This window comes from Dama dama, chromosome 12 (assembly GCF_033118175.1).
Source record: "Dama dama isolate Ldn47 chromosome 12, ASM3311817v1, whole genome shotgun sequence".
Classification (NCBI taxonomy): domain Eukaryota; kingdom Metazoa; phylum Chordata; class Mammalia; order Artiodactyla; family Cervidae; genus Dama; species Dama dama.
In genome coordinates this window covers 49019718-49034338 of record NC_083692.1, presented here as the reverse complement: position 1 = coordinate 49034338, position 14621 = coordinate 49019718, and the positions used below count along the sequence as shown (strand labels likewise).

At 35.1% G+C, this 14621-nt stretch overlaps 1 protein-coding gene and 1 pseudogene across 7 annotated transcripts in view; both read right to left on the bottom strand.

Moving 5' to 3' along the window:
* Nucleotides 1-14621, bottom strand: part of TCF12 (transcription factor 12) — a 390963-nt gene that overhangs the window by 315822 nt on the left and 60520 nt on the right. The window lies entirely within an intron of this gene.
* On the bottom strand, nt 10255-10349 carry LOC133067516 (U6 spliceosomal RNA; annotated as a pseudogene).

Genomic DNA, 14621 nt, shown 5'->3' with positions numbered 1-14621 from the left:
ATACTAAATAGAAAATTTTGTCATTTACTCTAGGCTATGGCTTACTTTTTTGAAAAAACTGCAGACATGTATTTGGTAGCTCAAGTAAAAAGGACGCCTCATGTAGAAAGGTAAGTCAATTCTACAGTCAACAACCTTGTTTAAAACTTTCAAAACTAACTTATTCTAAGATATGGAGAAATTTAACAGATTACAAAATTGTTGTTAGATTTCTATTTTTGGTGTCTGCCATAATAAAAACTAAGGGTTTAAGCTGAGCTGCTTCTTTTACTTAAAAAAATTTTCCACAGTCAGCAACTTACAACAGGACATACTGTAACACCAAAATGGAAACTACTTAATCAACATTTCCTCATGGAAACACAGATCATACATAACAGTCTATAAGGGTAAAGTTTTATTTTTAAAAGCAGTACTTAATTTTATTTAGCAACACAGGTTCAAATTTTTTTCTGTGGTTCTGTCAACACACCCGGTTACTTTTAGTCAACATTGAAAATACACACATCAAAAAACTGAAGTATAAGCAGTAAAATAAAGCATATAAGGCAATTTTTTATAATGTTGAATAAAACTGTACTTTCATCTTTTTAGAACATAGGTCACTATTTTTCAAGTCCTATGGAATAAATATTACCCTGTCCTCTTGCTATGTGTCTGTAAAACTGTTTCTATGAAGAATTTAAGCCATGTGGAAAATCCAACAGTATGTGAATCATCCAATCCACAAATCTTTCACATTTCCCAGTTTCAAATTACAGTCATCTACAGCATCACAAAAAGCTGACAAAAGATTGAAAACTGTAGGGCATAATTTCAAAATGTTCCTCCTCCCTTTCTGCCCACTCTTCAAACCACACAGTTTAATAAACAACAAAAACCTCATAACTAAAATTCCCTCAACCTCGTAGTTGGTCTAGTTAGTTTTACCACATAATAATTTCTAAATTCTCTCATTTAAAAAAGCACTACAAGAAATAACTTCTTTGGTCACTGAGCTCCTCATTTAAATAGGAAAACTAATCAGAATTAAATAGGTTATAGTACAATTCATAAGGCTTTGTATCCCACAAGGAATTAAAAAGTAAAAAAGTAGATTTCAATTAATTAGACATCATGGGATAAATAAAGATACACTAACTATAAGGTCAACCTTCCTTCACTAAGTGCCATCTATTTTGTAACCCTAAATTACATGGGTTTTTTTTAGCACATTTTTCCTGAAAATAAGAACTATAGTTACAAGCGTATGTATTTAGCTTTGGACTATGAGAAAAGAGACACTTTGATAATCCGTATTTGCTACCATCCACATATCTAGATAAACAAACCAGGAAAGCCAAAATAAATCACAATATACATATGAAGACTGGGGAGACCCAAGGGAAGTAATATTAATTTGGTGTCTGACTCACACTTTTAATAATCCCTTGCAATACTTCTCATTCAATTGCCTCATTCTTTGTGCTTCCTCTTCACAACTAAGCTCACTTCCTAAGAGTTTTCATTTTGCAGAAATCAGCATTTATTGACCTCACAAAGTACATACAACTGCTGTTGTCAGCAAAGAACACAGGGATTGGAGAAAAAGCATCATAGAAGTACTGGAAGGATATGAAAGTTTACCTTCTCATACAGTAATGTTTAAAAAGGTTCAGGGTCTTAAATTTAAGAAATACTAAAGATTTTTATATTTAAAAAGAAACAGCATTCTAACCTAAGAGTTTATTTCATCTGACTGATTCAGGGTCTAAAATTATTTGTTTTACAACTGAGTAGAAAAGTAATTTCTATCACATTTACTGATAAGCAATATTATAGTTTCAGTATTTCTCAAAGTGTCTTAGAACAATCTTACAAAGGTCCTTACAAACAAAACTACAAGTCTCCTGAGGTCATCTAACATCTCATGAGACTTTTCATAATGGGATGGTGTTAATACCCAATGACCTGGTCTATTTCCCATTTGGATCATTAGTTTCTGCTTAACTAAATTACTACTACCACTACAACTGGCTCAGCCATTCTTCACTTCCTGTGTTCAACCTTAGTCCAAACAGTAATTATTAAAGAAGCAAAGTGAAACCGCTTCTTTGGGTAACTATATAGCACCAAAAACATTTCATACTCCTTTAGGATTAGTAAAAGAGTTTAAGACATGGTCTGTTTTGATTGATTTTTTTTTTTTTTTTTTTACTATTATTTTGTATGGCACACACAATGTTCTGGTTTTAATTTTACACAGAAATTTTAGGTAAATCTCTTGCAAGAGAATTTGTTAGTGATAAGCTTAAGTGCTAACAAAGCTGTGAAACTGCAATTAAGGTTTTATTTCACACCATGTTAGCAATCAAACCTGAGCTAACACAAGGATGAAACAGATACACCAATCCACATAGCCACTCCCTGTCTCCCCATCTCCACTCACTGTCTCCCCATCCCTACCATCCACAAACATACACTTCTCTCCCCCTTTTCCCCATCCCACCTTCTCTCTCTCCACCTCTGACACACACACAAACACAACAGGCACATGCTTCCCTAAATTTTTATATATGTACACATATGTATACTGTATATATTTTTTATATATACACATCATCTCAGACATATATACGGTTCATAAAAATTAAAACACATGGATCTTCCTCTCTGCATAGGAAAATGTTCTACAGATCTGTGGGAACACTAAAACAAAGAGGAAGAGGTCCATTATCCCTGATCGAAAAATTCTAAAACTCAAAATTCAGACTGAAATTGAAGAAAGTGGGGAAAACCATTAGACCATTCAGGTATGACCTAAATCAAATCCCTTATGACTATACAGTAAAAGTGAGAAATAGATTTAAGGGACTAGATCTGATAGACAAGAGTGCCTGATGAACTATGGACAGAGGTTCGTGACACTGTACAGGAGACAGGAATTAAGACCATCCCCATGGAAAAGAAATGCAAAAAAGCAAAATGGTTGTATGAGGAGACCTTACAAATAGCTGTGAAAAGAAGAAAAGCAAAAAGCAAAGGAGAAAAGGAAAGATATTGCCATCTGAATGCAGAGTTACAAAGAATAGCAAGGAGAGATAAGAAAGCCTTCCTCAGAGACCAGTGCAAAGAAATAGAGGAAAACAACAGAATGGGAAAGACTAGAGATCTATTCACGAAAATTAGAGATAACAAGGGAACATTTCATGCAAAGATGGGCACAATAAAGGACAGAAATGGTATGGACTTAACAGAAGCAGAAGATATTAAGAAGAGGTGGCAAGAATACACAGAAGAACTGTACAAAAAAGATCTTCACGACCCAGATAATCATGATGGTGTGATCACTCACACTCACCTAGAGCCAGACATCCTGGAATGTGAAGTCAAGTGGGCCTTAGGAAGCATCACTATGAACAAAGCTAGTGGAGGTGATAGAATTCCAGTTGAGCTATTCCAAATCCTGAAAGATCATGCTGTGAAGTGCTGTACTCAATATACCAGCAAATTTGGAAAACTCAGCAGTGGCCACAGGACTGGAAAAGGTCAGTTTTCATTCCAATCCCAAAGAAAGGCAATGCTAAAGAATGCTCAAACTACCGCACAATTGCACTCATCTCACACGGCAGCAAAGTAATGCTCAAAATTCTGCAAGCCAGGCTTCAGCAATACGTGAACCATGAACTTCCAGATGTTAAAGCTGGTTTTACAAAAGGCAGAGGAACCAGAGATCAAACTGCCAACATCCGCTGGATCATCAAGAAAGCAAGAGAGTTTCAGAAAAACATCTATTTCTGCTTTATTGACTATGCCAAGACCTTTGACTGTGTGGATCACAACAAACTGTGGAAAATTCTGAAGGAGATGGGAATACCAGACCACATGATCCGCCTCTGGAGAAACTTGTATGCAGCTCAGGAGCAACAGTTAGAACTGGACATGGAACAACAGACTGGTTCCAAATAGAAAAAGGAGTACGTCAAGACTATATATTGTCACCCTGCTTATTTAACTTATATGCAGAGTACATCATGAGGAATGCTGGGCTGGAGGGAGCACAAGCTGGAATCAAGATTGCCGGGAGAAATATCAATAACCTCAGATATGCAGATGACACCACCCTGATGGCAGGAAGTGAAGAGGAACTAAAAAGCCTCTTGATGAAAGTGAAAGAGGAGAGTGAGAAAGTTGGCTTAAAGCTCAACATTCAGAAAACTAAGATCATGGCATCCGGTCCCATCACTTCATGGGAAATAGATGGGGAAACGGTGAAAACAGTATTTTTCTGAGCTCCAAAATCACTGCAGATGGTGACTGCAGCCATGAAATTAAGACACTTGCTCCTTGGAAGTAAAGTTATGACCAACCTAGACAGCATATTAAAAGGCAGAGACATTACTTTGTCAACAAATGTCCGTCTGGTCAAGGCTATGGTTTTTGCAGTGGTCATGTATGGATGTGAGAGTTGGACTATAAAGAAAGCTGAGCGCAGAAGAATTGATGCTGTTGAACTGTGGTGTTGGAGAAGACTCTTGAGAGTCCCTTGGACTGCAAGGAGAGCCAACCAGTCCATCCTAAAGGAGATCAGTCCTGGGTGTTCACTGGAAGGACTGATGCTGAAGCTGAAACTTCAATACTTTGGCCACCTGATGGAAGAGCTGACTCATTTGAAAAGACCCTGATGCTGGGAAAGATTGAGGGCAGGAGGAGAAGGGGACGACAGAGTATGAGATGGTTGGATGGCATCATTCACTCAATGGACATGGGTTTGGGAGGACTCTGGGAGTTGGTGATGGACAGGGAGGCCTGGCATGCTATGGTTCATGGGGTCACAAAGAGTCGGACACAACTGAGCGACTGAACTGAACTGAATCATGATGAAAAAGCAGGAAGTTATGTCCAGATAAAGGGACAAGATAAAATTCCAGAAAAACAACTAAATGAAGTGGAGACAGGCAATCTTCCAAGAAAAGAATTCAGAATAATGATGGTGAAGATGACCCAGGTTGTCAGAAAAAGAACGAAAGCAAAGATTGAGAAGCTGCAAGAAATGTTTACCGAAGAACTAAAGAACAAACAGAGATAAGTAACACACTAGAAGCAATCAGTAGCAGAATAACTGAGGCAGAAAAATTGATAAATGACCTGGGGACAGAATGGTGGAAATCACTGCCACAGAACAGAATATATGAAAAAGAGTGAAAAGAAATGAAGACAGCCTGAGAGACCTCTGGGACAAAATTAAAGGTACCAAAATTTGCATTAGAGGGGTCCCAGAAGAAGAGAGAAAGTACCTGAAAAAACATTTGAAGAGATAATAGCTGAAAACCGTCTGAACATGAGAAAGAAAATTGTCAACCAAGTCTAGGAAGCACAGAGAGCCCCAGGAAGAATAAACCCAAGGAAGAACACACCAAGACACATAGTAATCAAACTGACAAAAATTAAAGACAGAGATAAAATATTAGAAGCAGCAAGGGAAAAATGACAAGTAACATACAAGTGAACTCCCATCAGGCTATCAGCTGATTTCTCAACAGGAACTCTACTAGTGAGAAGGGAATGGTATGGTATATTTAAAGTGATGATAGGGAAGAACCTATAACCAAGAATACACTACTCAGCAAGACTCTCCTTCAGATTTGATGGAGAAATCAAAAGCTCCAGACAAGAAAACGTTAAGAAAATTCAGCACCAGCAAACCAGCTTTACGACAAATGCTAAAGGAACTTCTCTAGGCAGGAAACACAGAGAAGGAAAAGAAAATAAACCCCAAACAATTAAGAAACGGTAATAGAATTATACATATCAATAATTACCTTAAATGTAAATGGATTAAATGCACCAACCAAAAGACATAGACTGACTGGGTGGATGAAAACATGTGCATGTATGCACTTCCACTTACCACATCACTCTGCCTGAACCCCCCCAAATTTTATGTAATTATTTTATATTGTTAAGTTAATTGTGTTCCCATTACGGCTTGCAATTGTAATTGTCTTTTATTTTTTTGTCTGGCTACTGATTGTGAAAACTGATAAACATCTTTTATTATTGTGATATGTAACTATTACTCACTTAATACCACTCTATCATGATTGGTTAACAGAAAAACAATAGACCTCTTTATGACCAAACCTGTGATCACTTTTTAAAATCCAGATACATATCAGAATTATCTTGAGATTTTTTGAAAAATACAAATGCCCGGTATTGCTTTTTTTCTCCAGAACTTCAGATATGTTTCTAACAAGCAGTCGTGTTTAAAAACAACTGGACTATACAATGATCTTTTTACTTTTATCTAGCTTGTTTCACTTTTTCTATTTCATATTCAGTGCTCCCATTTCATTTAGCTTCTGTTCTCCAATTTCTCCATCTCTTCTTTTTTTCTTTATGTTCTTTCTCAAGCCTTTATCAAGTGTTGCAGAAAAGCTTTTCTACATATATGTATATACATTTTAGAAAACTTATGAATTTTTGCCTAAAAAAATTATGACATTTTGATTCTACTTGTTTGACTAAATATGAATAGAATACTAGATTTCTAATTAAAAAATAGATACACAACAAGCAACAAAGGTTAACTGTATAGCATAGGGAACTACAGTCAGTATCTTGTAATAACTTATGATGGAAAATAATTTCAAAAATAATATGTGTATTTGTATAACTGAATCACCTTGCTGTGCACCTGAAACATTGTATAAGTCAACTATACTTCAATAAAATATGTATTAAAAAAAATATGGGTAGGGAAAAAGCACTTGATGAGCTTTAGTAGTAAAAGGAACTATTCTTTCTATGACTGAAGGATAAATGCACAATTGAAAAGCTGATTATATTTAAAACACTGGGTAGCAGTCCATGAATATACCTTAGTATTTAAAAAAGAAACAGCCTGAGGTAAACATGTGTTAAGAATATATGTGAAATAATACACAGTACTTCGGGTTTCCCTGGTGGCTCAGACGGTAAATTTCTGCCTACAATGTGGGAGACCTAGGTTCGATCCCTGGGTCAGGAAGATCCCCTGGAGAAGGAAATGGCAACCCATTCCAGTACTCTTGCCTGGAAAATCCCATGGACAGAGAGCCTGGTGTCTCTCCCTGCAGTCCATGGGGTCGCAAAGAGTCGGACACGACTGAGCGACTTCACTTTTTTCTTTTCACTTTCAATACACAGTACTATAAATATTAAAAGTATGAAATTAAGGATATTTCCCACATGAGGAATAAAATGAACTTATTTATTAAAAAGCTTTGATTATATATACCTTGCTTTCAGAAATAAAAATATTCCTGGAAGCTGCCTATAAAGTGATTTTAATTGAAAAAGCAATTCTCATTAATTCTTAATACCAATTTTTAAATATTACAAGACAGGATTAAAAGAGAACGCAAATAATAAAATATTACAAACATTACAAAGTATTTCTAATGATTATCTAGGCTTGTAATCTTGGTGTGTATTGCAAGAATTTCATAGTAATCCTTTCATTTTACTGAGCATTACAACCAAAGTCATTCTTTTAAAAAAAAATCAAGCTTTTATTTTTGAGGACAGTTTATTTCAACTGATTATTTACACCATAACTCTGTCTATGGCTGGCTGAACTTGAAGTCTGATTTCCTTTGTCTTTGTTGTTTTGTTATCATTTGAAAACTCTTACAGAAATGAGGGCCCATTATTACCTGGGTAAAGAGAAAGTACCCTCAAAGAAGGATTATATAATTCACATAATAGCATAACCATGAGGTTCTGAAAATACAGCTACAAGTAGTGTCCCCACCAGTATATTTCCACTCGATTTACACCATGATCTATATGTGAAAGGAGTATCTTACAAGTAAATAAAACTGACCTGGGACTATTCAGCTAGCTTTTCTTTTCCCTTTTCATTTTCCAGTAAGCCAGACTGTTGTATAACTATCTCAAAAGCCATAAAGTCTGTTTTTCTTTGAGTTGCCATCTCATGAACACTAGAAGCTTTGATTTTCTTTCAGACCTATATTATAGCATGTATAATACCTGACTTTAAATGCATGAAGCAACTTTTATTTTTACTAAAATAATAATCCTCTGATCCCTCTACATTATTACTTCTGAGACTTCAACAAGCCCCAGTGTGTTTGACTTCAATGGTGGCTAGAATCAAAGACAGAGAAAACAGCTTGATACTGAAAATTGGACCACGAGTTCTATACTTCATCATGGAATCATGAGTTGCAACCAACAGCTGTTCTACTCATCAGCTATTTTAAACCATTTAATATGATCTGTAGCAAGACTAATTCTTTTCTAAATAAGCATGTCAACACTTAAACCAAAACTATGCTGTTCTTCAAAACTGTCTTCTTGAAAAGTTTAATAATTTATGTATGCTGCTGCTTTACAAATAATTTCAGAACTTTCTTTTCAGAAATCTCCATCATAGAAAATTTACTAATCATATAAAGATATCACTCTCCTTACTGTGTAAACATTGGATTAATACTCCCGGCCTGGCTTTTCCAGCTTTCCTTCCCACTAGCCCCTCTAGTCCCACATTCCCTTAAATCTGACCCCTGTCTTTTTCTTTCTTCTGGTTTTTTAAATCAACACACTGAGATTTTAAAGAGTGGGAATGAACCTTGAAGCAACCCAGGATAATGGACAGTGAAACAAAAGAAATAGATCTGGAAGTCAATGATCATAGATTCTTGCTTGTGTCTATCATGGGAAATAATTTGCTAATGGCCATAAATGAGTTGGGGGTTTTTTTGTTGTTTTTTTTTTTTTTAATGATATCTGTATTTTCTCTTGAAAGAAGTGTCTTCTAAGCCAACAGTTTTCAAGTTAACATTTGGGGGTTTAAAAGAGGTATGTTTCAAAATATTAACTGAAGTTCAAGCATTCTGAGTTCTGCCCACCTGGGGGTGACTTAGACCTTCCCTCCTTCCCTCCAACACTCCACAGTCACTCTCATCCTTGCCCATCACGCCCTGTGATAAGGCTAACCTCCTCCACAACAGTCAGTACTTGAACTTGAGGCCAACCCAAACCATCAAGAGTGCTCACATACAAATGAACGATGCTCAGCAATTACTTCCTGAACTGAACTTGGGTGGAAGGGCTAGGAAACAGCATGAATTCTTGGTAGACGAAGCAACCTCAGTTATCAGGAGAGATGCCCTTCTTACCCTCTACTTTCTAAAATGATAGCATATTCTAAGGATCTTAGGGGTCAATAACCAGAGTAGATGACGGTGATTTGGCCCAATACTGAGCAATGTAACTGATTTTTCAACTAAATAATGGTTATGAAGGAAAATCTACGTTTCTTAAGAAAACAGCTAAAAGATCATTTAAAACAAACAAAAAGTAACTGCTTAAGATTAAATTGGATTGGAGAAATTTTCCTTTTGTCTCTGTAATGCTACTTTTGTAACCTGATAAATCAAGGTCACCTTCTATATACTGATATATTACTGTGTTACATGTAAACTTATACACATTCTTTCCAAACCATAAACTCTCCTTACCAGCTAATGGGCCACTAATTAACTGAATACATGCAGATTCACTTCTGATTGCATTTGCCTCAACTAAGAGATTCAAACTCAACTATTCAAGTGAGGTATATTTAGAAAACAAGGTATCTAAAGATTGTTTATATATATGTATGTGTCTTGTACATATGTATATATACATATATGACAAGAAGTATGACCAAGCAGGTGTAGAGGCTTTTGTAATTAAAGCACAGGAAAGAAAATTAAAACTAGGTATTAGAAACAGGACTCCTATGTCTGATGTGGAAGAGAATTTAAATTAGGAAAGGATACCCTGATCCAAGTCAGAGAGCTCAGCCTTGCTCATGCCTTAGGTTTTAAAGAGCACAGCAAAGGATCAGACATAATTACTAAATAAGGGAAGATTTTCCAAAGCTTTTCCCTTGCTCACACATCCACACCTGTCTCTGGTCCATAATGAGAAATGAGCAGGCATCCATTAGTCTTAAGTGATAAAATCAGAAAAGTAGTAAGCACATGAAGAAAGAAGACATAAAGTACTCAATTTGGATAAAAGAAGAATTAATAAAACCACTCCATTGAAACTTTTTGGGAAGGGGTACAATGTTTTCAGTAATTAGGGTTAATAAACAGAAATTCACTGCATAATGCTCATCTAATTTGAAATATGTAAAATCTTCATAAATTTCTAATGCATTTTTTAAATTGAAGGATAATTTCTTTACAGAATGTTGTTGTTTTCTGTCAAACCCCCCAAAATATGAAACACTTCACAAATTTGTGTGTCATCCTTGCATAGCGGCCATGCTAATCTTCTCTGTGTCGTTCCAATTTGCTGCCGAAGCAAGCACTATAAATCATTTCTGTTTAAAGTTTATTTTACTCTCCTGGGTTAATAGATATAAAAATGTTAGGACTCATCTTCGTTTGCAGTTTGAATCCCTACACCTATATTTTCAAAAATCAAAATTCACAACTGTAAAATCACCAATGAGATTTTCAGAAATATGTTTTAAGGTTCATACTTTCTGTTTTATATTTTTAGATACATCTATTAATATTTCCACGTTTCAGTAGCCTACGGATTTTAAGATTTGGTATGACAGAATCTATTAGCACTTTCCCAATTATTAATACAAAGTAAGAAGCAGTGAAATTCAAGTAAGTAATATACGGAAATGTCAAATCTCTCAGGAATCCACTTTCTTAAGTAATCATTAAAACATTTTGTACTCCACAATATGCGTTTCCCAAAATTGAAACATGTAGTGATCTAAATTTTAAGAACTGACCTTGTAATTAAGACTTTCTAATTTGATCAATAATGTTCCTATCAATACAAGGTAAGGTATGCAAATAGTTCAGCAATGCACCTGCTTCACATTTTCCTTTTTAAAGAAAACATTATTTTACATGTTTTATTAAGTATTTTTAAAGAAAACCCTAGAGATAACTTGAATTTATACTCAAGTTTTAGATTATCACAGGCTATAGATAATAATGGCTTCCCAGGTGGTGCTCATGGTAAAGAATCCACCTGCCAATGCAAGAGATCTAAGAGACGGGTTCGATCCCGGGGTCGGGAAGATCCCCTGGAGAAAGGCTTGGCAACCCACTCCTGTAATCTTGCCTGGAGAATCCCATGGACAGAGGAGCCTGAAGAGCTCCAGTCCATAGAGTCACAAGGAGTTGGACAGACTAGCACACTGATAATAATATTTGTGGACCTAAGTGAATCTAGATTTCTTTTTTATTAACATACCATAATTAAAGAAATGTGTACATAGGTAATTCATGAAAACTCTTCTAGTCTTTGAACAAAAAGGAAGATGAGGACAAAAATCATTCAATATTTGTAGTTACCATACTGATCTGGTTAAAAGATTATTGAGAAGAAGAGTTTATATTGTAGCTAAATTTAAAATTATGAGCTTACTTAAAATACAAGATATAGAGAGCTGAAAAAAAAAAAAGATACAGAGGAATAATCTAAACAACACCAACAGGACACAACTAAACATGCCACCTCACCTGCCCACCCGCCCCCAACAAAAGAGACATGCACAACAAAAGGTAATGGCTAATCAAAAAGTCAGTGCCAAGAAAAAGGTGTGTGTGTGGTGGCAGGGGGCAGTGCTGTGCTAGATTTAAAAGACTTGAATAGTTATTCTGGATTGGACCTGTCTTGAACAGATCAACTGCAAATAACAGTTTAGAATAAACTGAAAAAATGTGAGCATGGATAGGTAAGATAAAAATTTGATGATACGGAAAAGCAGAAATTAACATAAAAAAGCATATGTTAAAATAACATGTACAAAATAATATATTACCAGTAAAGAAATACAAGTATACATATACACACACAGAAAAATATCTAGAAGAACACTAAAGTATTAACTATGTCATCTCTAGGTGATGGGAATATGGTATTCTTAATTTTCTTATTTTTGCTTATTTATATTTTTTCACTTTCTGTATGTACATGTGTGTATAATTACTTTACAAATGACATTTTCAGTACTGCAAAAGAAAAATTTATATGCTTTTTTCATATCACCGAGTGCCACTGTTTAAATTCTAGACCCCATAACTATACTGTATCATTCATTACACAAGACACATGTAGTAAATAAATAACATATATTTATCAGTCACCTTTTTGAAGAGCTAATTTTGCTGATAGCTGTCAATGTAAAATGCCAATTATCCACTACAGTAACCATCCAATGTAAGGGACCACTTTTTTTAATAATACAAGACCTACAATCAAGGGTTCCCAGGTGGCGCTAGTGGTAAATGTCTGCCAATGCAGGAGATGTAAGAGATGTAGGTTCAATTCCTGGGTCAGAAGATCCCCTGGAAAAGGGAATGGCAACCCACTCCAGTATTCTTGCCTGGAGAATCCCAAGGACAGAGAAGCCTGGTGGGCTACAATCAACAGGGTCAAAAAGAAGCCGACATGACTGAAACGACTTAGCACGCACACACACACGACTTCCAATCAGTAGCATGTATCTGCCTCAAATGAAAACCAAAATAATCGTTTCCATATTTCCCAACAGAATAAACTACAGAAAGCAATGTAACTTGAAAGCATAAAAATATCTTATTTCTAAAATATAAAACCTGTAGTTGAGTTGGGAGGAAAAATACACAGATTCGCAAGTGACAGATGCCTTTACTTCTGATTAATTAATTAATAATGATACATCAATATAAACCTGAGCTAATACAAAACAAAAGCAACAATATTGATTTTAAAAATAAAGCAACTTAGTAGAAATACTATACACAAAGAATACTTATGTATAAAAGTAGAGCTTCAAGTATTTGTATCAAAAATAAATGTTAAATTCAAAGAGAAAAGTAAAAATACAGAAAAGCAAAAAAATGTACAAGCAAAGAGCCTGACAAAATAGCAAAGTACCTATCAGAAGAACTAAGAGATCAGCAAGTAATATGGAAAGGGCAATACATTAAAATTCACAACAAAATTTACTTCCACATGAAAAAGAAAGCAAAAGTCAAGTCTCAAAAAGGTGACATATCCTCTAAGGTTACAGCAGTAGAAAAAAAAAAGATTAGTCTTTCAAAACTTACTAGATTACACTAAAACCGAAAGCAATGAAATAGTTCAATAAAACAATTATAACATTTTTGTTACACTTCACACTTTCACGTACATTATTCTGGGGTGACACAATGAAATTGTGCGTCACTCTCTTTTTAAAGACTGGTACTTTGATATTTTAAGAAACTTACTCAAGGTCATACTGTTTATTGCAGGGACAGAAATCCAACTCTACATCCTTACTTGATATGACTATCAAGTAGTCTACTTGTATCAGTTACCTACTTATTATCACTGTATTACATCATTTTTATTGTTTATGTGTCACTCCCATTCCCTTAGTTCCACCAGGACTATAACTCCTTGGGGGCAAGGATTATACCTGCCTCTAGTCATCTTTGTAGTACCATCACCTGTCACTGTATATTGTTATAAGTGTTTAAAAAATATGTTAATGAACATACCTAAAGGTAATCAAAGAAACCTAACATATGGAGAATTCATTTAATTACTTGTGTAGTGTTACATCACAAATTCTACTCAGTTAAATGTGCAGCGTAGGCAGCCATACCAGTCAACAATCACATTCCCTAATCCCAACTAGACGAGACAGGGGTGATTAATCTGAGACTAGTCAATCCATTGGCTTATTAATAATCAAATGTTCTCTCTTGTGAACTGGACCCAAAAGTCAGATATAAAGGCAATGCTTAAGTTACAGATCTTGTGAATTTGGGCAAAGTGATAAATAAGTAAAGGAAGCTGGTCTGTAAAAGGAATAAGAGCAAAAAGCAGACATCCATCTGGGGAATCTGATCAAGGATGCTATCGGCTTCAAACGGACAGAGAAAACAGATTCACTTCTAAGCACTTCATGACAGGTTTCAGATATTTGAATAACACCTATTACTATAATAAGCTTTCAGCCAAGGATGAAGAACAAAGCTGGAACATGAGGACTAAACTGTAATATTAAATAGGTAAAACCAATAACCATTATTAGGACAGAGAAGTTTCATACAGAAAGAATCAGTATGTAGTGTTTTACTTCAACTGGCTTAATGATTTCGAGATATAATCATGTACATGCTTATCAATACTTTGTTTCTTTTGATTGCTGAGTACTTTTCCTTTATGTAGATCTGAGTTATCTGTATTGTGGTATTATTTTTTAAATCTGTTCACCAGTTGATAAATATTTGGGTCATTTCCCATTTGGTATTATTATGAATAAGTCCTCTATGATGATTCTCAAAAAAAAAAATAATGTATATACATGTTTTATATCTCTTGGATGATTCCAGGGAGTGGGAATGTTGGGTTATATGGTAAGTGTATGCTAAATTTGTAAGAAAGTGTCAAGCTGCTTTCCTAAAGTGTCTAGAATATTTTTCATTTCCATTTGACATGAGAATTGCAGTTGCTCCACAGACACAGCCATATTTGGTATTATGATTTATTCTTGGTGTTTTCATTTAGTCATTCTAATTGATTATAGAGTGACTCACTGTGGTTTTTATTTGCATTTCTCTGATATCAATGTTAAT